Source organism: Petaurus breviceps, unplaced genomic scaffold (assembly GCF_028583685.1).
Source record: "Petaurus breviceps papuanus isolate PSGF00001 unplaced genomic scaffold, PetGlider_PUasm1.0 90823, whole genome shotgun sequence".
Taxonomy (NCBI): domain Eukaryota; kingdom Metazoa; phylum Chordata; class Mammalia; order Diprotodontia; family Petauridae; genus Petaurus; species Petaurus breviceps.
The window spans coordinates 5,976,510-5,988,302 of NW_027187352.1; positions in this window are offsets into that span (position 1 = coordinate 5,976,510).

Below are 11,793 nucleotides of genomic sequence, written 5' to 3' on the forward strand. Positions count from 1 at the left end.
GAAAGAAAGAAAGAAAGAAAGAAAGAAAGAAAGAAAGAAAGAAAGAAGGAAGGAAGGAAGGAAGGAAAATGATAGCATACCATCACTCAGGATAATATTGACTGGCCTTATCTGTAGGTAAAGTGTAAGATTACCTAAAGGTTATGATTTGAGTCCAGGAAATCTCTTACCTCAAACCATCTCCCTTATCAATTTAAACAATAACTGAATCTACCATTACAGCTCCATTCCTCCGGGTTAAGGCACTGCCTTCTGAATTCTTTTAAAATGGGATTCCTAAGAAGGAAAATATTTTAACTGTCTTCATAGTCCCAGGTCTTTAGTACAGTGCCTAACACGTAGTTGGCATTTAATGTGTATTTGTTGATTTAGTCTTCTCTGGCTGATGAGAATGCTGAGGTTTTAAGAAATTGCATGACCAGGGGTGGCTAGGTGGTGTAGTGAATAGAGCACCAGCCCTGAAGTCAGGAGGACCTGAGTTCAAATCCAACCTCAGACACTTAACACTTACTAGCCGTGTGACCTTGGGCAAGTCACTTAACCCCAATTGCCCTACTTCCCCTTCCAAAAAGAAAAAAAAAAGAAAGAAATTGTGTGACTTGACTAAAACTGTAGAGCTAGTATGTATCTACAGGGGAAGGAGGACTGAGTCTGAAGTCAGAGGATGTGAGCTCAATCCAATGAATCCAATGAGTTAGAACATCACAACTGATACATAATAATGTGACATATGATATACAGCAACATCATATAATGTACATGTGTGATTTGTCACTTGTTTTTTATAATTAATCTGCTATGTGTGTCACTTATCATATTGTATACCAGGCCATGTAGCATGCTACATAACATGCCTTTTATTACACATGTATGTTCATGACACACATGTTACATGCCACATGTTTCATACATCCATATGTGTGTAGTCACTTCCTGGTTCTCTTATAACCATCACTCAGTAACCTCTCTTCCTTTAAGATCCATGTAATCCATATCTACCACCCAATGAAAGTCCTGGGAGCAGCTGTCTGCAGAGATCCAGATCACTCCCCTTCCTTCCTCAATGAATCTGGGATCCGGCTCTCAGTTTTTCTCTCCTCCCCAGTCCTCTCATGCAACATACATATTGACTGTCCCTCAAACACTCTATAACCTCTCAATTCCTTAAACCTACTCCCTTCCCGTGACTTTATCCCCCACTCTACTTTAGCCATACACAGAGATCTTGCCAACACCCACAAATCCGCCACCTCCACGGTCACGATCTCTGAAATTCCCTGTCCTTCTGCCTTCCTACACTAAGCCCTGCTCTTCATCCACTCAGTGATTTCTGATCCCTCAGACCTCAGGCCTCTCCCAGGCCATCACTCCTATACTGGCCACACTTCCTTTCCCCATCTTGACCTTTTGGTGAACCAGTTCAACTCCTCACTGTCTTCTCTTGAGTCCCTGGTCCCCTCACCCTATTGCTCCCTGGGTCCCACCAAGAGTCAGCCTTGGATCCCTCCCACCATCCACTGCCTTTGTTCCTTCACACATGCTGCTGAGTACAGGTGAAGAAAGCCTCACATACCTTCACTCATACACCCCCACGCTGAATTGCTTACCACAAGCTTTCCAATCTCCTGATTTTCCTCCTGTGGCTCTAACTTCTCTTCCTCTGTTTGCTCCCTAGGTCCCCCTCTTTTTTCCTCCTACCCCTTAAGTAGGTACGAGTGTCCCCCAATCGTGTCCTTGCCTCTCTTCTCCCCTATTCTTCTATATCCCCTCTCTTCTCCCTAGTACTCTTGGTGATCTCATCTGCTATGGATTCAGTTATCACCTCCAATTGCATCTAGGAGCAAATACGAAATCCTCGCAACCCTTCTGTCTGGGAACCTACAAATTTATGTTACATGACCTCAGATGGACCCTTAGTGCTGCTAGGCAATCTTTCTACACTTCCCTAATTAACTCACTTTCCCACTCACAACAGCGGCTTCTCCAGACTTTTTCATGCTTCCTAAAATTCCCCATGCTTCCCCCACTCTCCCACCCTCTCAGCATCCACTTCCTGATTTTCTTTGCATCCCAGATAAAACCCTACCTTTCTGCAGGAAGCTTTTCTCAGTACCTGCTGGTGCTGAGTTCTAGTTCCTTCTTTCTGTTGATTACTGCACGTGCATCCTGTGAATAGCTTGTTTGTACATAGTTATTTAAGCATTGTCTCCCCCATTAGATCATGAGCTCCCTGAGGGTAAGGACTTTCTTTTGCCTTTTTTTTATCCTCTTTGCTTAACCCAGTGCCTGACTTGTAGTAGGGGCTTAATAGATGCTTATTACCTGAACCCTGAGGGAATCTGTGACAGGGGGCTAAGACTAAACAACCTGTCCTCTAGAGTTATATGTGACTTTGCTGTTAAGGACAATGTCCTGGACAGAGTCCAGCTAGGTTAGTGGCCTTCTGCCCAAAGTGCCTCTTTTATGGAACAAGTTCAGTTCACTCAGCTAACAAAAGAGGGGCAGCAGAGAGTGATTGAAAGGACCTGGGCCTGTGGTTCAAAAAACCTCGTTTGAGTCCCAGATCTGCTATTAACTCATTATAAATATGATCAAGCAACTTTCCCTGACTTGGCCTCCATAAAAGGAAGCAGGTAAACATAATAACCTCTAAGGTTCCTTTCAGTCCCAGCTCTCAGTTGTTCCAGATATTTACTGAATGAGCCACTCAGGGAGACAAGACATTGTGGTACCTTAAAGAAAAGAGACTTTCTTTATATACATTCATACACCCCCACGCTGTGTTGCTTACCACAAGCTTTCCAATCTCCTGATTTTCCTCCTGTGGCTCTAACTTCTCTTCCTCTGTTTGCTCCCTAGGTCCCCCTCTTTTTTCCTCCTACCCCTTAAGTAGGTACGAGTGTCCCCCAATCGTGTCCTTGCCTCTCTTCTCCCCTATCTGTGTACTCTGCCTCTTGGTGATCTCATCTGCTATGGATTCAGTTATCACCTCCAATTGCATCTAGGAGCAAATACGAAATCCTCCATCTGGCATTCAAAGTCCTTCATAACCTAGCCCCCGGTACCTTTCCATATCTCCCAACACATACTCTTCAATCCAACAACGGTGACCTCCTGGCTCCTCCTCAAACACTCAGCTCTGGGAATTTTCTCTTACTGTCCCCAATGTCTGGAATACTCTCCCTCCTCCACTCTGCCTACTGACCTCCCTGGCTTCCTTTAAGTCCTAGTTAAAATCCTGTCCTCTACTGGAAGCCTTCCCCAACTCCTCATGTCCAGTGCTTTCTCTCTTTTAATCATATCTTATTTATCTTATATGTAGCTTTCTTTGTATATATTTGTTTGCATGTGGTCTTCGCCATTAGATTGTAAGCTCCTTTAAGGGAGGGACTGACTTTTGTTTCTTTTTGTATCCTGGGGGCTTAGCACAATGCCCATGGTTTTTGATAATTATTATGCTGATAATTATCTCCCAAAGCTCTTCTACCACCTCTCATTGCATTACTAGCACCTCAATCTCCACATGTCCAAAAGAAAGAATTCATTATTTCTCTCCCCAAAATTACCCCTTCTCCAATGTTGCTCATTTCTCTTCAGAACACCTTTACAACAGCAGGCGTTCAAAAAATGCACGCTAAAAGGTCAATGTCTACTACTTTTGCTTATTCCACAGTTCAGGGTCAAGTCCAGGTAGAGTCACCACGGCTTAAGATAACCTCATTTCTTTTTTGACAAGGTTACTAAACTATGATCAAGGGAATGTTACATATAGCTTACCTATATTCCAGTGAAGAATTTGACAAAATTGCTCATACTGTTCTTGTAGAAGAGATAGAGCTATGTGAACTGCAGAACAGCACGGTTAAGGAAGCCTCTTTGAGGTCTGTGTCTACTAGTTGGTTGTTGTCCTTCATTCTCAAAGAGGACCAAAATGACATCACTATGTCCAGGTCAAGGTACAGTGTGTCCGACTGTGGCTGATCAGACCAACATGAGATCAGAAGGCTCTACCATAGGTTGGGCACAAGCAATCCACAAGAACATTTGGAGTAGAGATGGCTCTCAATTTGCACATCTCATATTTCTTTCTAGCTAATGCAATTCTTCACTCATAGAGCACCTTCTCTGATGAGGACATGCTGTGTGGGGCAGTCCTGTGCTGGTGTCTTCCATGTCTCACAATCGATTCCAGAGTTCTTCAGAGAAACCTTGAGAGTGTCCTTGCATGGTTTCTTCTGAGCTCCATGTGCGTACTTGCCTTATGTGAGTTCTACGTAAAATAGTCTTTTAGGTAAATGTGCATTTAGTATTTGAACAATGTGGCCAGTCCATCAGAGTTGTGCTCTCTGCAGAAGAGTTTGAATGCTTGGTAGTTTAGTTTGAGAAAGGACCTCAGTGTCTGGTGCCATATTTTGTCCAGTGTCTTCAGTTTTAGTTTTCTGGCATGGCACTGGTACAGTGTCCACAGGAGAGGAGCCTAGAAGCATTCAAAACCTCTTCTTCACTTGGAAGTTTGGCTAGAGAAGGATTGACTTCAATCTGAGGTGTAACAGTCAGTGACTTCAGCATGGATTGATTGAGAGCACTTATGCAAATGTTCAGCCCATCTCTCCATGATCAAGTCCTTATCACTAATCAATTTGGCGCTATCAGCACCTCAGCATCCAAATAGTTGAGTTGCTTCCCTGTAAGTTTTCTTTGGTTCTCTGCTATGCACTTTTTACTTTGTTCTTCCCCCTTCTCCCTCCCATTCTACAATTAAGTGCATATACAATTATACAGAGAGATATATAGATACACATATATTTATATACACACATACATATATAGACAGATACTTTGTCTAACAAATTCTACTTTCGATCTTTGTTTTCATGTTTCTGCATAACTCTTATTTCCTGTCCCTCCTAACTCCTCTGCTTTACTTCTACCCATTACCTTGCTCTCCTATTACTTAACCTAGCCCCCCTCCAAGGATCCCTCCCTTATCCTCCCATTCCTATTAATCTAAGCACTCTTCTATACCCCCCTTTGACCTATTCCTTCACCCTCACTTCTAGAGATCCCTCCCTTCTCCTCTTCCCCCTCCCTATCCCCTTAGCATTTTATTTCTTTCTGAATTTAGGAGATTTTTATACTCTTCTAGACATATGTATATATATAGTTTCCTCTTGAACCCATGCTGATGAAAGTATGTTTTCAGTACTACCAGCCCTTCTCCCCCATCTAATTCCTCTGTATTGGTTCTTCCTCTCACACCTCATTTGTGTAAAATAATTACTCTTTTTAGATGTTCCTAAATGTTTTTATTTTTTAAAGTCATACCTTACTCAAGTCTACCCCAATCTTCCTTAGGAACTACCCAATTACTAATGACAATCTTAGCCATATATTTTACATTTTATATACATAGAAGATAAACAGTCTGTCCTTATTGAGTCTTTTGTAATTAGTCTTTGGTATGTAGCTTATGTTTCTCTTGGTTCTTGTATATTAGATCTTCTCTTATATTCAGGTTTGTTTTTTATTTTAACAAGTCTTGAAAGTCTGAAAGTTCATTAAACATCCATATTTTTTTCATTCAGGATTATGCTTAGCTTTGCTGGGTATGATATTTTCAGCTAGAACCCACTTCTTTTGCTCTTTGATACATAGTATTCTAAGATCCATAGTCTTTTAGAGTCACCACTGCTAGGTCTTGTGTGATTCTAATTGTGGCAACACCATATTTAAATTGTTTTTTTCTTGTCCCTTGTAGTATTTTGTCCTTCAGCTATTTGACTATAATATTCCTATGGGTTTTCCTTATAGGATTTCTTTCAGATGGTAATTGGTAGGTTTTTTCCATTTCTACTTTCTCCTCTTGTTCTAATGCTTTAGGACAATTTTCTTTAATTATTTCATGTATTATTGTATCAAGATTCTTTTTTTGATCATAGCTTTCAGGTAGTCTGATTATTCTTATTTTTTATCTGTTCTCTAGATCAGTTGTTTTTCTTATGAGATGTTTCACATTCTTTTCTATTTTTTCATTTTTCATTTTGTCTTATTATTTCTTGATCTCTCATAACTTTCCTGGCTTCCCCTTACCCAATTTTGATTTTCAAGGAGTTGTTTTCTTCCTTAAAATTCTGGTTCTCCCTTTCTGATTGATTGACTGTTTTTCTTGGATTGTTCTTTTTTGTTTTGTTTTGTTTTTCCTCAATTTCTCTGATCTGATTTTTTTTTTTAAGCAATCGGGGTTAAGTAACTTGCTCAAGGTTACATGGCCAGTTATTTCTGTGTGTGTGCTAAGTGTCTGAGCCCGGGATTTGATCTCCAGGTCATCCCAACACTGGAGCTGGTGTTCTTACTTGCTGTGCTACCTGGCCGCCCCCCCTCATTTGATTTTTAAAGTCTTTTTTAAGTTCTATAAATTCTTTATGAGTGGGCAATCATTTGACATTACTCTTTGGGGCAGAAGAGGGCTTCTTTGCTTCAGTATCCTCCTCTAAAGACAAATCCTGGTCTTCTCTATTCCTATAGTAATGCTCTATGGCTAATTTTTTTCTCCTTTGCCTATGTATTTTTAAAAAATTGTAATTGCTTGGTTATTATATTCACTTCTAGTCCTGGGGCACAGGGGTATGGGGTGCCTCTGACTTCAGATCCTCCTTCAGTTCTCCCCTCTGACTTGGAACTGGAACCGAGATTCCAGTCTCTTGTAAGTGCCCACAGCCAGCAGCATCCCTGCCCTGCTGCTTCTGCACTTATCAGGCATGTGCTGGTTCCTTCTCATCCCCAGCAGTATCTCCACAGCACAGTTGGGTCTGACATTCCTTGTCAGCAGAGGTTCCTTCAGTCTTCAATGGCTCAGACAACTCCCCTCACTGTCCTGTGGCTGGGGGTGAGGCAGCCTCCCAACTCCAGGGCTTTCCCCTTGTTGTTTAAGTGTGCCTAAGACCTAGCCTATAGGTGTTTACTCTTCACAGGGACCAAACCTTATCCTGGAATTTTTCTTCAGATTTTCTCCAATTGTCCCAGGAGGACCACTGTTCTTCCCCTACTCTTATTTATTTTCACTGCTCAATATTCGCCCTGAGGCGCTATTTCATCTTTTTGTGGGGGGGGGAGGGATCTTGAAAGCTTAGAATTTTTTGACCTACTGTTCCATCTTCTGAGAATCCTCTCTGTACCTCACTCTTAATGGAGTTAAATGCTACCTTCCTAGAGACAGCTGAACTATTATCCTGCTGGTAAACTCTGTGAAGTTCTTGTTTTTAATTTAGCGCCTTCAGAATTTCCCCATCATTTTCATCAAATTGATCTTGGTATTGTGGATTCAAAAGAACTTCTGTATATTCTTCTGGATTATATCCTCTAACTTTTGGTAAACACTAAGTTCTGAAAACTCATAGAATTTGGGGAATAAAAGGGAACTTAAAGATCATCTTTTCTAGTCCCTTTAAAACTGATTTTCATATCAACTTGATGTATTCTTTTGCTTCTTCTCCCCCAGCCCCCTATATTGGCTTTTTTCATTGGGTTGCTAGTGTCACACTCTGTAGCCCTGTAGGTGTTTAAAAAAAAAAACCCTCCATATCCTGCTCATGTCTTACTTACTTCTAAAGGTAGACCAAATGTCAGCATCCTGTTAGTTCAGGTGGAATTTGTGAGTGAAATGAGTTGGATTGGGGAATGAAATGAGTCTCTGAATGGTTTAAAAAAATGAAAAGGAGGGTGACTAGGTGTATAGTGAATAGAGTACCTGCCCTAAAGTCAGGTAGACCTGAGTTTAAATCCAAACTCAGACATTTAACACTCACTAGCCGTGTGACCTTGGGCAAGTCACTTAACCCCAATTGTCCTTCCCTCTCACCTCCAAAACAAACAAACAAAAACAAAAAGGGGTTTTACTTTGCCCACAAAACAGCAGTAATATGCACCAAGGATACAGTGGCGCTTACCCTCTATTGAGATCTCCCCATGGAACTGCTCCTGATCAAGTCTTCAGATATCCACCCAGTTAGAGAAGTCTTGTCTCTATGAGGGTTGGACTTTCTATGCCCTTAGATGACTGGGAAGCTGTGTCAAGGGAGGCAGGGTCCAATCATATCCAAAAGACGGCTTTATTCATTTTTAGTGAAAACTACACCCTGTTGTGGGCAAACAGGGAACCATCATCCTTCCACACTTATCTATTTGAAAGACAGCTCAGAAACTAAAGGGAAGAGAGGAAAATGCAGATGGTTTGAGAAGTTAAAAGAAAGTCTGTAAAATCCAAACAGTGGGGAATACAGTAGAATGTCAATCAAAGAAGGAAAAGAAAATTGCTGTGCAACAGGAAGGGCTCATCTGGAATGAAAGAACATTAATTTGTAGTGGTCACAGCAGCCTCTGAGGAAGATGGTGGGAGTAGCCTAGGCTTGGAATTAGGATTGAGGCATGTTGAGGTGAATGTCAATAGGACAAGGGAACAAGGGGTTAGGGTTTAGAGGACATTATAAGGTTGAAAGAGTAGAATGTAGAGTCAAGATTTTAAAATGAAGTCAGCAAGATAGAATGGGAAATCAGGAAGGAGTGGAGTGGCTGGAGGTCACTGTGAAGACAGAGAGGAAGGAGTCACAGGAAAGAGACAGAAAGATATAGGCTGAGAAATTTCAGGGTTCTGGGTCAAGGAGGTTGGATCAGTGGTGTAAGTATGTGAGGTGCAGTGGAGATACCATCCATGGTGGCTGAGGACGTTGACAAGGACATTGGTAAGGCCAGGACGGGATGAGGGAACAGCAACATACTGAGGTCTACAGGAATGAGGACGGGGGTGAGGGGGGTGGGAAGACTTTGAGCCAGGTCCTGAACTCCTCGAGAAAGAGGACTGCTTGGGGGCCAGTGGATAATAGCAAACAGGACCTGGTTAGGGAAATATAAATGGTTGGAGCAAATCTCAAAGGAAAAGGAGTTTCTGAATTATGGAGGGAGGCAAAGGGAGGTTCTGGAAGTGGCAGTGAACAGTCTCCTCCTTCTAGCCCAGTGTGTTGAGAGGCATGAGAGAAGATGCACTGAGTACTTGGGAGTTGTTTTATTTTTGTTTTTTGCTTTTTGTAGGGGGAAGGTAGGGCAGTTGGGGTTAAGTGACTTGCCCAAGGTCACACGGCTAGTAAGTGTTAAGTGTCTGAAGTTGGATTTGAACTCAGGTCCTCCTGACTCCAGGGCTGGTGCTCTATTCACTGCACCACCTAGCCGCCCCACATTGAGTACTTGGAAAAGGTGGCCATGGCTTTCTTCTGTGAGGAGTCAGATTTCCATGATATGGAGAAAATGGAGGGACTCTGTGTGTGTGTGTATGTGTGTGTGAGAGAGAGAGAGAGACAGAGAGAGAGAGAGAGAGAGAGAGAGAGAGAGAGAGAGAGAGAGAGAGAGAGAGACAGAGAGAGAGAGAGACAGAGAGACAGAGAGAGACAGAGAGAGACAGAGACAGAGACAGAGAGAGAGAGACAGAGACAGAGACAGAGAGAGAGAGACAGAGAGAGAGAGAAATTATATAATTTTTTTAAAAGAATGAGGAAATTTGGAGCGTTTTTAGACAGGAAGGAAAGAGCCAGTGGATAAAGGAGAGAGGAGGCAGCTTAGCAGGGTTTTGGGGCCTCTGAGAAGGACTTATTTTGGGTGGGAGGGAGGAGAAAAGCCTCAGCTTTGGTCTCAGTCTCACATTTTTTCCTCCTGCCCACCCTTGACCAGAGGGTGACCTTGTGAATTGCAGAGGGCTGAAGGATTTAGATTTCTTATTGGCAGCCTGGGAACACATTGACTGGTGGCAATGTCTGCATAAAGAGCAAAGGAACATATTGAGGAAAGGCAGCTTTCATACTCTAAAAGGAGCTCAGCAGAAAGCAACCTAAGCTCAGGGAACACTTTGAAAACTTCAGCAAAATGATACTACACGTACTCTAAACTTGAGGCAGCTTTTCCCTGGACTCCTCCTAGTGAGAGAGTGTGTCACAAACTTTTAGAGGAGTGTTTTTGCCAAATGTTCTTATTGTACCTTATTAAAATACCACTTTCTAAGAACTAATTAGTTCTGACTGACAGACATCAACTGATAATAATGGAGGGAGGGGAACACACTGGTGGGGGCTCATGAGTTATAAGTATTAAAAACACTCTCCCCAGGGCAGCTGGTGGTGAAGTGAATAGAGCACAGGCCCTGGAGTCAGGAGGACCTGAGTTCAAATCCGTCCTCATGGGCAAGTCACTTAACCCCAATTGACCTACCTTCCCCCCTCCAAAAAGAAAAAAAGAACCACTCTCCCCAATCCTTCAGGGGTTAACCCAGTGCCCTGAGAATATGTAACCAAGCTCTGGGGATCCAGCCTTCTAGGGCTGGTTTGAGTTGGAAGAGTACTCAGAGCACACGCTATGTATTTATTATATATATATATATATATCAAAATGAATAGAGAGCTGGCCTCAGAGACAGGATTCAATTCCTTTCTTAGACACACACTGGCTCTGTGACTGAGCATCTCTGTCTGTCTGTCTTTCTCCCTCTCTCTGTCTCTCCTTTCCCCCTCCTTCATGTCTCCTTTCCTCTCTTCTTCTTCTTCCTTTTTTTTGGTCTTTATTAATTTGTTTACTTTTAGTTTACAAGATTCATTACCACAATTCCTTGAGTTTCAAATTTTCTCTCTCTCCTCCCTCCCCCCACCATGGCGGCTTACAATCCAGTATACTATCTGCAAATACTTTCACATTAGGCATTAGTCAGGTTATAAAGAAGGATTGTAACGGATGGAATGAAGAATGGGAAAGAAGAAACAAAACCAAACAAGAAAACGAAAAAGGGCAGGTAGTTTGCTTCAATCTGGGTTCAATCGCAGTCTTTCTCTGGATGTAAACATCTCTCTCCATCATGAGTCTTTTGGTGATTTATATCACTGCCTTGCTGAGAAGAGTCCAGTTTATCAAAGTTGGTCGTCACACATATGTTGTGTCTGTAATTGTGTACAGATTCCTCCTGGCTCTACTCTTCTCACTCAGCATCAGTTCGTGTAAGCCTCTCCAGGTAAATATGAAGTCCATCTGCTCCTCGTTTCTTATTGCACAATAGTATTCCATAACATGGATATACCACAACTTGTTCAGCCATTCCCCAATTGATGGACACTCCCTTAATTTCCAATTCTTTGCTACCACAAAAAGAGCTGCTAAAATATTTTTGTACATATGGGTCTTTTTCCCACTTCTATGATCTCTTTGGGATACAACCCTAGAAGTGGTATTGCTGGGTCAAAGGGTATGAAATTATTTATAGCCCTTTGGGCATAATTCCAGATTGCTTTCCAGAATGGTTGGATCAGTTCACAACTCCACCAGCAATTCGTTAGTGTTCGAATTTGTCCACATCCTCTCCAGCATTACTCATTTTCCTGTTTTGTCATCTTAGCCAATCTGACTGGTGAGATGTAGTAGCTCAGAGTTGTTTTGATTTGCATTTCTCTAATCAATAGTGATTAAGAGCATTTTTACATATGCTTATAAATATCTTTAATTTCTTCCTCTGTGAACTGCCTGTTCATATCCTTTGACCATTTATCAATTGAAGAATGACTTGTATTCTTATAGACTTGACTCAATTCTCTGTATATTTTAGAAATTAGTCCTTTATCAGTGACATAGGTTGTAAAAATTCTTTCCCAATTTTCCAATTCCCTCTTAATCCTAGTTACATTGGCTTTGTTTGTACAGAAGCTTTTCAATTTAATGTAATCAAAATTATCCATATTGCATTTTATAATGCCCTCTAATTCTTGTTTG